General features: G+C 39.0%; 1 protein-coding gene across 2 annotated transcripts in view; it reads left to right on the top strand.

Annotated features, from left to right (window-relative positions):
* Positions 1 to 13,509, top strand: part of LOC122548634 (protein eyes shut homolog) — a 163,230-nt gene that overhangs the window by 97,521 nt on the left and 52,200 nt on the right. For both annotated transcript variants that reach the window (XR_006311281.1, XR_006311282.1), the window contains exon 3: positions 4,936 to 5,041. The gene's annotated coding sequence lies outside the window, so the exon portion shown is untranslated. The remainder of the gene's footprint in view (positions 1 to 4,935; positions 5,042 to 13,509) is intronic.

Raw genomic sequence — 13,509 nt, 5'->3', positions numbered from 1 at the left:
GGTTTACAAATAGAAGGAGAAGCCACCAACTTGCTGGAAGATCTGCAGCAAAAATACTTGAAACCTGAAGAAAACCAATTATTTATCCTATCAGTTGTTGTATGCTGTTGCCTTTTACCCAGATCTAAGATACTTTATAATTAGTGAAATAATGGCCCTGTGCCTCTTGTAAAAATGTGAAATAAACTAGAAAAGGGAATTGAAGAACAGATGGTCTTGAAAATCAATAGGAATATATCATTGCACCCTGTGGACTGATGCTATTGAACTGTGTTTCTCAGTTTTATTCCCTCCACTCAGACAGTTTTTGTTTGTCTGTGTCTGTCAGCAGGTGTATGTGTAAAAGTTTTAAAGGGATTTTAGAATTCCAAACATGTCGATAATTTATAGTTTTGTTCACCCATGGCTACTACTTATCTATTTGTAGCAAACCAGTATTTCTTGTTAAGTATAGGAACCAGAAAACATTGTTTTCTGTGAGCCTGATTCCATCAGACTCTTAAATTAGTGACTTTCTATACTTTGATTAAATCGTTAGCTTTTGTAGGGCATCAGGAGCAGTGGGGTTTGAGAATCAGCACACTTTCCTTATGTTGTAGCAAATGACAGAGTCTTTACTAATGTAAAACTTATCCAGAAAGTTCAGGACGAAAGTTGTGAATCTGCAGAAATTGCTTTTCTCCAGCAATGTTAAGAAATTATTTTTAAGAACTTGTTGAATCTACACATTAGTTGTCCATTAAACTTACCATACAGTTAGGGCTCATAAGAAATAGCGTCAGTGACAAAATGGTAATCACTTATGACATGATAATACATATTTTTGGCCTGGAGAGCTAAGTTAAAATATGAAAATGGATAGGTTTTTTTTAAGAACTTTCTTTTCCTTTTCATAAATTTCTCTCTCACTTTCTCTCTCAAAGTTGTTTTCCACCCCAGTTTATCTCCCTTTCTCGACCTAATTTGAGTCAAATTCATTCAGTGTCCATTCCACTCTTTCTCTGTTTCCTTCTCAATCCTTGAAGCTCATAAGCTAAGGAGATAAACTATTAGTTTCATTATTCATTGAGAACCTAGATGTCTCAGCCCTTATGACACTATTATCAACTAACATTACAAAGTTGTCAGCTCACATTTCCAGCAGTTTCAGGGCAAATATTCCCTATACACAAGGTTCAACAGGGTATATCATGAGATAAGCCCCTCTTCCACAAGAGCAAGCCATTATTTTCTGCAAAAAATATTTGAAACTATGAGTCAAGTTTGCTTTTCACAGCATTTTTTCACAATCAATTTGTTCTCTGCAATGAATTTGCATAATATTTAAGAAAACTGCAATGTCCCAAGCAGCAAATTTATCTAGTTCCTGTGAAAATGTTAAATCATATCTGCAGAAATCTCACAATCTCTAAGAAACTGTGAAAAGGATGAAAGCTGAATTAGACGCAAGCCCTCCCAAATGTTCCTATTTTTTAAAAATGTTTTTTTCCCTAGGTAGTGATGAATGCTGACAACCTCAGAAGACCTTGTTCTAATGAGCTTGTGCCTGGGTTTGCAGTAGGAGGACTGCAGTTCATTATGGAGTCCTAGCAAACAAAATTGGGTGGCTTCTTGCCTTCAGTCACTTTTAGTCAAGGTTGCATTGATCAATGTCAAAAAAGGCAGGAGTAAGCTTACCTCTGATTCTGGATAGCTAATCACTTCACCACCACTCAATGTCCAAGCATGATAAAAAAGCCAGTTGTTGTGAGGTTCAATTGACCATCATTTTCATTAGTTTATACATCATCAGACTGCTCCATCTGATTTTCCAGCTTTTAATCATAGATATACCTATACAGCAATAACTAGCACACTGATTGTTCTCTACATAGTGTTCTTGCCAATTTTACTTGTGTTGGCGTGAGAAGATTTGCTGCCAGCTTTGCTTGAGCATCAACTGAGAGTGTTCAGATAATTAATTACTGTGCCAGAATAATCTGTTGGACCGTAAGTTGTGAATTATGGAGCTGCCTATATAAATTAAATTCCATTTTCAATCCACCCTGCTAATTTCATCGAACTTTCTTGTCATTTTGTCTTCAAAAGCATCTGATACAGGACAATATCAAAAGCCATCCGAAGAGCCAAGGAAGTTGTGTTCCCTACATGGTTCCCATAAAGGGCGGCACGGTGGCACAGTGGTTAGCACTGTTACCTCACAGTGCCAGAGACCCGGGTTCAATTCCCGCCTCAGGCGACTCACTGTGTGGAGTTTGCACGTTCTCCCCGTGTCTGCGTGGGTTTCCTCCGGGTGCTCCGGTTTCCTCCCATAGTCCAAAGATGTGCAGGTCAGGTGAATTGGCCATGCTAAATTGTCCATAGTGTTAGGTAAGGGGTAAATGTAGGGGTATGGGTGGGTTGTGCTTCAGCGGGTCGGTGTGGACTTGTTGGGCCGAAGGGCCTGTTTCCACACTGTAATGTAATCTAAAAAAAAAGCAAATGTGCTGACTAGTCCTTATTGCCTCTATGGTCTTGATATGGATATTAATGATATTTTAAAGTATTAATGCTCTTTATATTAGTGGTAGAATAAATGGGTGATTATTGCTATCTGAATATTGAACTAAACTATGAATGTTGAGATAATAATCCATGCTCAGGTACAAGACAGTTACTCAAACAATTGATATTTCTTCAACATATCTCTTCAACAATTTATTTTGATCTCTCCATTAGCAACAAAGTACCTTCATTGTCTCTGCATCTACTGTATTTTCCCTTTAACTATAAAGTAAGAACACCTTGGTGACATTAAAGTAAAAGTTGACATTAAGGAACTCTGTAAAATGTAGGAAGAGAGGTACCATGATAAAAAAACTTAAGGAGGGAATTCCAGAGTTTAGTGCTTCAGCAAATGAAGACACTGTCCTAAGGGAGAAGTGATTAAAACTGGAGATGAACCTGAGGCTAGATTTGAAGGATTTCAGAGTTCTCAAGAGGGCTGCGGAGATCAAAGAGGTTATAGAGATAGGATGGCATGTGGAGAATTGAAGCATAGGTAAAATTTTAAAATTGTGGTGTTGCCAGGTGCCAATTGGTTTGAGAGTGTATGCGTGGTGGGCAAACATGATTTCACATGAGTTAAAGCTAATGGAAGCAGATTTATAGATTAATTCAGGTTTACAGCAACAGTAAATCCAGGAGAACATTAAAATGGTTGAAGCTAAAGAAAAGATTTTTATTCATCCAAGTGGAGTATAATACTTTTGAGATATGATCATTCTAAGCACCTATTCTCATTTGATTTGATTTATTGTAGTCGCATGTACCTAAATACAGTGAAAAGCTTTGTTTGTGAGCAATACAGGCCAATTGTAGTAAGCAAGGATATATAGATCACAGAGTACTTAGAGTGAGGCATAATGATTACACTGTACAGGAGGTCACGAAGCAAGATCAAAATGAACAAGATCGCCATTATTTGAAGTTAGATAGTCCATTCATCGTCTAATAATGGCAGGGGAAGCTGGTCTTGAACCTGTTGGTGTGTGTGTGTGTGCTCAAGCTTCTATATCTTCTGCCTGATGGAAGATGTTGTAGGAGAGCATTCCATAGGGTAGGAGCGGTCTTTGATGTTGTTGATAGACTTTCTGTGGCAATGAGAAGTGTAAATAGAGTACATGGATGGAAAGTTTGGCTTCTGTGATGGTCTGGGCTGTGCACACAATCTTCCATAGTTTCTTACGGTCCTGAGCAGAGCAATTTCCGTACCAGGTTGTTATGCACCTCAGTAGTATGTTTTCTAAGGTACATCTGTAGAAGTTGATAAGGTCCTTATGGACATGCCAAATTTCAGAAGCTGCCTTCTTGACTGTCACATCTACATGGGAAGTCGAGGACAGATTGTCAATTATCGTCACTCCGAGAAACATGATGCTCTCAACCCTCTCAACCTCCGCTCTGTTGACATAGGTGGGGGCATCTTCTTCTCCTTTCTTTCTGAAGTCAATGATCAGTTCTGTTATTTTGCTGACACTGAGAGAGAGAGGTTGTTATCATTGCACACAACAAGCCCTCTATCTCCTTTCTGTGTTTTGACTCATTGTTATTTGATAACCGTCCTACTGCAGTGGTGTCATCAGCAAATTTGTAGATGGTGTTCATTCAGAATTTGGTTTCACAGTCATGGTTGTACAGAGAGTACAGTAGGGGGCTGTGAACACATCCTTGAGAGGGGCTCCAGTGTTGAGGGTTATTGTGAAGGAGATGCAGTCATCTATCTTCACTGATTGCAGTCTATTCTGCAATGCAATTGGTAATCATAACCCTGTAAGGTTGATGTAATGGCTTTTATGTGCACAGATTTCTTCAAGTTAAGGCAGTTGTTAGAAAGGTATAATATTATCTGACTGTGTATAGTGACAAATATAATAACATTGGCATACAACTTGAATTTAGTTTAATTTCTTAACCAGCACATGACTGCAATTAAGCTTCCCCTTTCTATGAGAACAAACTTTGAATCCGTGCAAAGTTCAATTTTCATCTTCGGAAGAGTTCATTGATTCTGTTCCAAGTTGTAAGAGAAGAAAGTTCTCCTAAAGTAATCCCTAATGCATTTTGTTGCATCTCAATACCATTTTCATTCTACTCCACTATACTAAAGTAAAATGATCAGGAAATTGATTGCCATACACCATATGAATCAATGTAGTAGTGGTTTGGCCAATAAATGTTGTGTGTATTTGCAAGTTACAATTGCCTGCAACAAAATAACTTTTCAAAGTGGCACATTATAAAGAGCAAATCAGCAAAGGTGTGATGCTACAAACAGGAAGCTAACAATTGGGATAATGGCTGAGGCGTCCTCAGTGTTATTGCTGTTGACATGTTTGTTCATAATTAGATGGACTGGGAATTAATGAAATATTTCTTTCCTTCTTTGCACTGCAGGTATCCACTGTGAAATCAACAAGAATGAATGTCAGTCATCTCTCTATCTCAACATGCATCGACCTCATTAATGGTTGTGTATACATCTGCTTGGCTGGTTTCACTGGTGAGTTTAATTTTATTTTTCTTGTCAGTGATATTTTCTGCTTCAGCTGTCATCCCTTTACCTGCCTGTGATTTACTCCCAATCCTCCATACTTCTTTCACATCTCAAATTATGGCCAGAATTGAACACTGAAGTACTACCTGTCAGTCTAACCCCAAAGCTAAGTTCTGCAGCATCCAAATAGGTCTCCAAATCACATTCACCCTTGGAAAGACTAGTACATGTTTAGTGATTCAGAGAGCAGATATGATGGTGTATGTGATGGTAAAATAAATCCATGCTGGCAGTAATTTATGTAGGTTCCTGTTTTGACTGATTCAGACCTACCTCACATCACAAATGCTTTGGGATATTTGCTGCATGCACAAAAAAAGACTCATAATTGACAATTCATTTCCTCTGTTCTGACTGACAATTCCTCTCTCTCTATGCCACTCCTCTCCCTGCACTTTAAGGAACACAATATGAAGTAGACATAGATGACTGTGCCTCTGACCCCTGTGAAAACAGAGGCACTTGCATCGACCTACCTGGTAATTACTTCTGCCACTGTGCACCTCCATTTAAAGGTAATGAACACTGAGGGAGAAGGAAATGCAAACATAATTAACTTCAGAAAGCATTCCCATCAGTTGTCTCAGCTGATTTTGCTCTTCCAACATCATTATTAAGCAGCTGTTCACATAACCGAGTCAGGGGAAGAAAGAGATGGTTGAATTAATTTGAAGTCTGAGAAGGTTATAGGGAAAAAAAAACATGCTGTAGAATGTTATACATACATTGTGAATTTAATTTTGTTAACATTACTTCTGTGATAGTATCAACTTGTCTCTGACATCATGGATAAAAATCAAGAGTGTTGACTAGAAATTATAGACCAGCAGTTATAGTAGGTAATTCAATCAAACATTACAGACAGTTTGGTATTGTCTGACTGCTGTTCTGTATGTTTGCTTATGTAATGTACCACATAGTAACATAATAGATTTGGGTTATCCTCAAAATGTATGTTTTGAATTTTATTAACAGCTCTAAATATTTAGATAATTTAGACTATTATGATAAATCAGACTAAAATATAGTCTGGGTTCTGTGGGTGTTTACTGATGATATTGTGCAATATATATATATAAAATAACTGACTCCATTACACCAAGAGTGTCATAGAGTCATAGCGATGCACAACATGGAAACAGACCCTTCGTCCATGCCGACCAGACTGAAAGTGAGGACTTTTTATACCAGACAGTGCATGTTTAATGTCTTCAATGTATATTGCCTGTCTGCCATGGCATTTAAACCATGATATAAAATTACCCATTTTCCCTTCTCAAATAGATACTCTTAACAGAAAATATGTACAAGGATGGAAATAAATGTGTGATCTCCATATATTTAGACAATACCTTGGTAGATATATGACATGACCAATTAGTTTTGATGAAGTAGATTCACTGTACTATATGCTGTCAGTCATTGTGGATGGGTGTGTATGATATGTTTTAGATATATTGTTGTCTGCCATGATATCTTCAGTATCAGATTCATCATCCTGTTTGACAGCTGGTTAACATTATGCAGTTTGTATATACCATTTATTTCTTTGTAGAACTTGAACCTTGCTCATTACAATGTCATATAACTGAGGTTAGAAACAATGACATATGTTCAGGAAAGATACAATATGTTTCTATCTTGAAATTGTATGCTTTGTCCTAGTTCAAGATTGAAGTATTATCTGCATGCATATTGATCATGCTGTTTTACCAATATCTCATCTTCCAACAATGTGTCATAGTCAGGTCATGGCAGTATGTATGGAAAGAACTGTAAGCATTTACCTTCCAAGCATGAGAGCTGCTGATGAGAACAAAGATTGACATGAGGAGTAGTGTGTAAACTTTGCATAGCTATACAAAAATCTTAGCTTGTCACTTTACATTGAACTGTCATGAATGTTCTAGTACAGACAATCCATCTGCAGGTTCTATTAGGCTGAGGGCAGTGGGGAGAAGAGGTGATATATTGAGCAATTCATTTCTTGCATGTCTTGAATGGGTACAATCATATACTGCAAATATTGTTGGACACAATTTCTTGAGAAAAATCTAATATACTGATTGTTGCAGTCTGTGTCCACAACTAATGTAAACATGGTAGTTTTTGCTAACCACTGATGGTAGTGTTGGTGGGGCAAGTGGGGAGGGGGGGGGGGTAGAAATAGGAGTGGGAGAGGGCCTAGAAAGGTGCTAGCCAATTAAAGTGATTAGTGGTTTATTAAGCCCTGTTAATGGAAGTCAACTGGGAGTTTCCAATTTGTGAACAGCGACTGGTTTAGCTACTGGTAAACTTTCAAGAGGTTTGGAGGCATGTGCTTATTCTGAAACCCACTCTCCATCACTTTCCTATCATGATATCTTGCTGCTGAATTCAAGGTGAAACCCCTCCAGATTCTGCCCATCATTCCTAATTGGAGAGTGAGCCCACTCTCCAGATTTAATTGGCTGGTCTGTGCAGAATAGCATTGAATTACTCTTCTCCACACAGAGGGGAATTTGAGTTATATGTAAGAGAGGACATTCAAACCGTGATTCCCCTGAGATCTAATGCCTCATCTTCATTGTTCTACAATTCCTCACTTTTTCATGTAATTACTATTGCTATTCAACAGCATCTTGGCCAAAACAAAAACACCAAAAAAAAACTGAAAAGAACATCCCTTGCTAACTTTGTCTAACAATGCTTCTGATAAGCAGTACTGACTTATCTTGTGCCTTCCCTTAGCGCCTATTTTGCAGGTTTCTTTGCATGACCTAGTGCCACTCCAGTGGTGGCAGCATGACAAATAGAAGATTGCTGATTCTCATTGGGGGAGATGGTAGATGGCCTTCGAGGTCAAATGCCTGCAGCTTTGGTCCTCCAGTGTACAGCTTCAGATTTGCTGTGGAATGGATGGCAGCAATCTGGGCTGCCTGACTGTAGGAATGGCTGTGTTTGGAGTAAGAATTCATCTTTCTTCGACAGGGTTATGGATTTTGCCCCATGGAGTCACTGAGACACTCATGGGTTTGGGGCTAATTAATCTCAGTAATCCATTGGAGAATGTACAAGTCCTTTTAAGTTATGTTTCGTGTGGCTATACGATTCTCCTGTTCCCTGGATGCTGCCTGACCTGCTGCGCTTTTCCAGCAACACATTTTCAGCTCTGATCTCCAGCATCTGCAGCCCTCACTTTCTCCTCCAGATAGATAGGGTGGACAGTGAGAGTCTTTTTCCTTGGATGGTGATGGCTAACACGAGAAGACATAGCTTTAAATTGAGGGGTGAAAGATATAGGACAGATGTCAGAGGTATTTTCTTTACTCAGAGACACTGCCTGCAACAATAGTAGACTCACCAACTTTAAGGGCAATTAAAAGGTCATTGGATAGACATATGGATAAAAATGGAATAGCGTGGGATAGTTTGGTTTGGTTTCAGATTGGTTCCACAGGTTGGTGCAACATTGAGGGCCGAGGGGCCTGTACTGCGCTGTCATGTTATATGTTCCTGGATCAGAGAAAGAGATACTACTGCTATGACACAGGAGTCAAAGGATATTGGGAGTAGAAAGGAAAGTGAAATTGAGGATACAATCAGATCATCCATTATCTTACTCAATAATGGAGCAGGCTGAACAGACTGGCCAATGTCTGCTTCTAATTTGTCTATTTGTGTGATTGCTAATATGTATAGCCACACGAAACATAACTTAAAAGGACTTGTACATTCTCCAATGGATTACTGAGATTAATTAGCCCCAAACCCATGAGTGTCTCAGTGACTCCATGGGGCAAAATCCATAACCCTGTCAAAGAAAGATGAATTCTTACTCCAAACACATTCCTGAAGAAGGGCTTATGCCCGAAACGTTGATTCTCCTGTTCCCTGGATGCTGCCTGACCTGCTGCGCTTTTCCAGCAACACATTTTCAGCTCCACCCTATCTATCTGTCCACCCTCTGATGATCTTGTATGTCTCAATTAAGTCACCTCTCAAACTTCTTCTCTCTAATGAAAACATCTTCAAGTCCCTCAGCATTTCCTCATAAGGCCTTCCCTCCATACCAGGCAACATTCTAGTAAATCTCCTCTGAACCCTTTTCAAAGCTTCCACATGCTTCCTAAAATGTGGTGACCAGAATTGTACACAATACTCCAACTGTGGCCACACCAGAGCTTTGTACAACTGCAGCATGACCTCATCGCTCCAAAACTCAATCCCTCTACCTATGAAAGCTAACACATTGTATGCCTTCTTAACAACCCTATCAACCTCAGTAGCAACTTTCAGGGATCTATGTACATGGACACCGAGATCTCTCTGATCATCTACACTACCAAGAATCTTACTATTAGTCCAGTACTCTTTATTCCTGTTACTCCTTCCAAATTGAATCACCTCACACTTTTCCACATTAAACTCCATTTGCCACCTCTCAGCCCAGCTCTACAGCTTATCTATGTCTCTCTGCAACCTGCAACATCCATCAGCACTATCCACAACTCCACCAACCTTAGTATCTTCCTCATATTTACTAATCCATCCTTCTATGCCCTCATCTAGGTTATTTGTAAAAATGACCCACAGCAGTGGCCCAAAAACAGATCCTTGTGGTACACCACTAGTAACTGAGCTCCAGGATGAACATTTCCCATCAACCACTACTCTGTCTTCTTTCAGCTCACCAAGACTGATCCAAACTGCTAAGGAAGTTTGAGTTCATGTCCGATCTCATCCAGAAGTGTGTAATAACAACACTGAATGAGTTGATTAGAAAACTTATTATAAATAAATAAGCTATCACCCTCTGACTAAAAAATATTCAATGACTCCAGCTCCACCACACTCTGTCTACTCATCATCATCTAAGAGTAAAAGATTTACATCTCTGTCTTAAATTTACATTTATCCATTGTAAACTATTTCATCTAATTCTAGTTTCTCCAACAAGGGGAAAGATCACTTCAGCATCAACCATGTCAAGTCTCATTAAGACCTTATGTATGTCAATAAACTTCATTGACCATAAGATGCAGGAACAGAATTAGGCTATTCAGCACATCAGGCCAGTTCTACCATTTGATCACGATTGATATGTTTCTAAACCCCATTTTCCTGCCTTCTCCCATAACCCTTCATCTTTTTACTGATCAAGAACTTTTCTATATGTGTCTGAAATACACTTAAAATGTATTCAGAATTTTTGGGCAATATTTGAAGAGTAAATGGTGGAACTTTGAGAGTTGAACTGTTGATTTTGGGATTCTTAGCTTTTGCAGGTGATATGAAATTCGCTACCTCAGAGCGTGGTGGATGCTGGGACACTGAGTAAATTTGAGGAGGAGATAGATTTTTAATTAGTAATGGGTTGAAAGGTTGTGAAAAGCAGATTGGAGAGTGGAGTTGAGGCTGAGATAAGATCAGCTATGATCCTATCAAATGACTGGGCTCAACTGCCTGAATTGTCTCCTGCTCCCTCAAGTTCTTATGTTCTTGAATTATGTTCGTATGTGAAATCTGTAACCTGTTTCTGTTAACTGTGGTTGGCTGCCAGCACTCAGAGCAAGAGAACTCTTCTGTTATGCAATTTCCTTTTAAATGGTTTACTAGCTTGATGGCCTCTAATACCACAATGTCAATTTTACCTGTCATACAGGAATGACTAGTAAAGGTTTCTTCAACTATGACCATTACAGTATACTCAAGCTCAAGCCCAGGCTAGTACATATGTACCTCAGTTCACAAGCACACCTGCATCACCAGCATAATTGGAAACAGGCTTTAATCTATTTTTGTATACTCCTGACAGGGTAAGAGACAAAGAATGTCTGCAAGAGGTTGTTTTCTGCTGAGAGGTTTGGTGGGGGATGAGAGATAGTCAATTCCTTCATGTAATCCAAACATGACTTTGCTAGACAGTACTGAATTTACATCTGCAATGATATTTTTAGTCAATAGCAGACGGTAAAAAAGAAACATAACTTGCAATTTGAAAGTTAAAAGAAGTGCTCATATTACTTTGGGATTCTGATCTATCATAAAACAGCTGATGGGTCAAAATTCTGGAATTCTCTTTCTAACATGACTGTGTGTCCTTACATCCAAAGATCAGCAACATTACAAAAAGCATCTCATCAGCACCTTCTCTAGGGCAATTAGGGACAGGCAATAATTGCATGGTCAGTCAACATGACCAAATACCAAGAATAAATAACAAAAATAAAAATTCCCTATGAAAGTATGAAGGAGTACTGATCTTAGGTTAGTGAGTGAAATATCAGCTTATTAACTTTGAGTTATCCTTTAGGCATTGGATGCTGGCGTGGTATTCATCACTTTGAAATTAAAAGGCAATTGTATGAGGCACTTTGATGAGTCATCATGGTGTGACACTTTTCAGAATATTATTTCAAAAACCTATCAATAAACTGCTGGCATTTTGAAGACTTGCTTTTACTCAAGAGAAATAGCATTACGAATTGCAGCTGATTTGGGCTTGAGACACAAATGAATTACAACTCCTATGCAGTTACATTGAAACAAGGCAAAATGCCATCCCTGCTGTAGCATAAAGCATACTACATGAACTCTTATTTCTTTGTTCTTTCCTAGGTGGCAAGGACAAGGGCAGCATTTTTTGCCCATCCCTAAACTATTTCACAGGGCACTTAATGGTCAACCACATTGCTAAAGACCTGGAGTCACTTGTAAACCAGACAAGACAATGAGGGCAGATATCTGTCCTTAAAGAGCATTGCGAAACTGAATGGGATTTTTCAGCAGTTAATGATGGCTTAATGGTCACTGTTACTGAGACTAGCTTTAAATTCCAGATTTCAACAATAGAATTTAAATTTCACCAACTGCCAGGGTGGAATTTGAACCCATATTCTCAGAACAATGCCCTGGGCCTCTCTGGATTTTTAGAACATTAATGCTACTGCTATATCACCATCTCACCACTCCCGTTTAGATGCCATTCTTCAAGATTTTTTGTGGTCATGAAAGCTGATGGATAAATGTAATCTTTCTTTCAAGATAGGTGGATGGAGTTAAGATATAGATAGGTTTGACTGATTTACTCCTGTTCCTATGTTCCTATATTAGATGGGGAGACCATACTTTCACAGATAGAATATTCAGACAACTTCTTGCATGCTGCCTGACATAACTATCAGGTGGGGTTGTAAATGGACATAGACTAAACCTAGCAAAAAGACTGCTTACACATATCAAGAAAAGATAGATACACATGCTTTTTATTTGTTTATTTAGTTTATGGACATAACAGCCAGCAACATTCCCTCTGAGCTGCATGGCCTCATAATTGCTGGGAAGCTCCACATTGGTTGGTTGCACTGGAGTAATATGGGTCAGACTATGACTGTAGACAATATGAGTGAACCAAATGTTCTTTAAGGTCACTTGACAATGGTCACATTTTTCTTGAATTTAAATTTCACCATCTGCTGAAACCATAAGAAATAGGAACAGGAGTAGGCCATTCAGTCCTGAGAGCCTGATCCACCAGTCAATAGGAACATGACTGATTCATCATTCCTCACGGCCACTTGCTTGCCCTTTCCCCATAACCCTTGATTGCTCAGGTTCACCTGACAAAGGAGCAGTGCTCTGAAAGCTTGTGTTTTCAAAGAAACATGCTGGACTATAACCTGGTATCATGTGGCTTCTGCCTTCTGTCCAACACCAACACCTCCACATCATGGCCTTGATTCCCCAATTGAATAAGAATCCATCTAATTAAGCCTTATATATACATAAGGACTCTGCACCCACAGGTCTCTGTGACAAGGAATTCCAAAGGCACTTAAGCCTCTGAGAGAGAGAATTTCTCCTCATCTCTATCTCACATTGGGCTCCTTTAATCTGAAACTATGCACACTGGTCCTAGAGTCTCCCATGAAGGGAAACATCCTCCCATTATTTGCCCTGTCAAGCCCCTTAAGAATCCTACATGTTTGTATTAGATCACTTCTCATTCCACTGAACTCCTGTGAGTAGAGTCCCAAACTATTTAGCTCATATCCTCAATACCAAGAATCATCCTAGTGAACCTTCTCTGAACTGCTTCCAATGAAATTATATCTTATCTTAATTAAGGGGAGCAAAACTGCTCACAGTATTCCAGCTGTGGCCTAACCAGCACCTTGTGTAGTTTCAGTAAGACTTCCCTTCTCTTAACCCCAAACTCATGAGATAAGAGCCAACATTTCCATTAGCATTCCTGATTATGTGCTGCACCTGTATGTTAGCTTTTTGTGTTTCATGCACAAGTACCCCCAAGTCCTTTTGTGTTGCAGCTTTTTTGCAGTTTTTCTTCAATTAAATAATGTTCTGTTCTCCTATTGCCCTTTCCAAAATGAAGAACATAGAACATAGAACAATACAGCACAGAACAGGCCCTT

The sequence above is a fragment of the Chiloscyllium plagiosum genome, chromosome 3, assembly GCF_004010195.1.
Source record: "Chiloscyllium plagiosum isolate BGI_BamShark_2017 chromosome 3, ASM401019v2, whole genome shotgun sequence".
Classification (NCBI taxonomy): domain Eukaryota; kingdom Metazoa; phylum Chordata; class Chondrichthyes; order Orectolobiformes; family Hemiscylliidae; genus Chiloscyllium; species Chiloscyllium plagiosum.
Note: the sequence above shows the minus strand (reverse complement) of the source record. Positions and strands in the feature narration are given on the sequence as shown.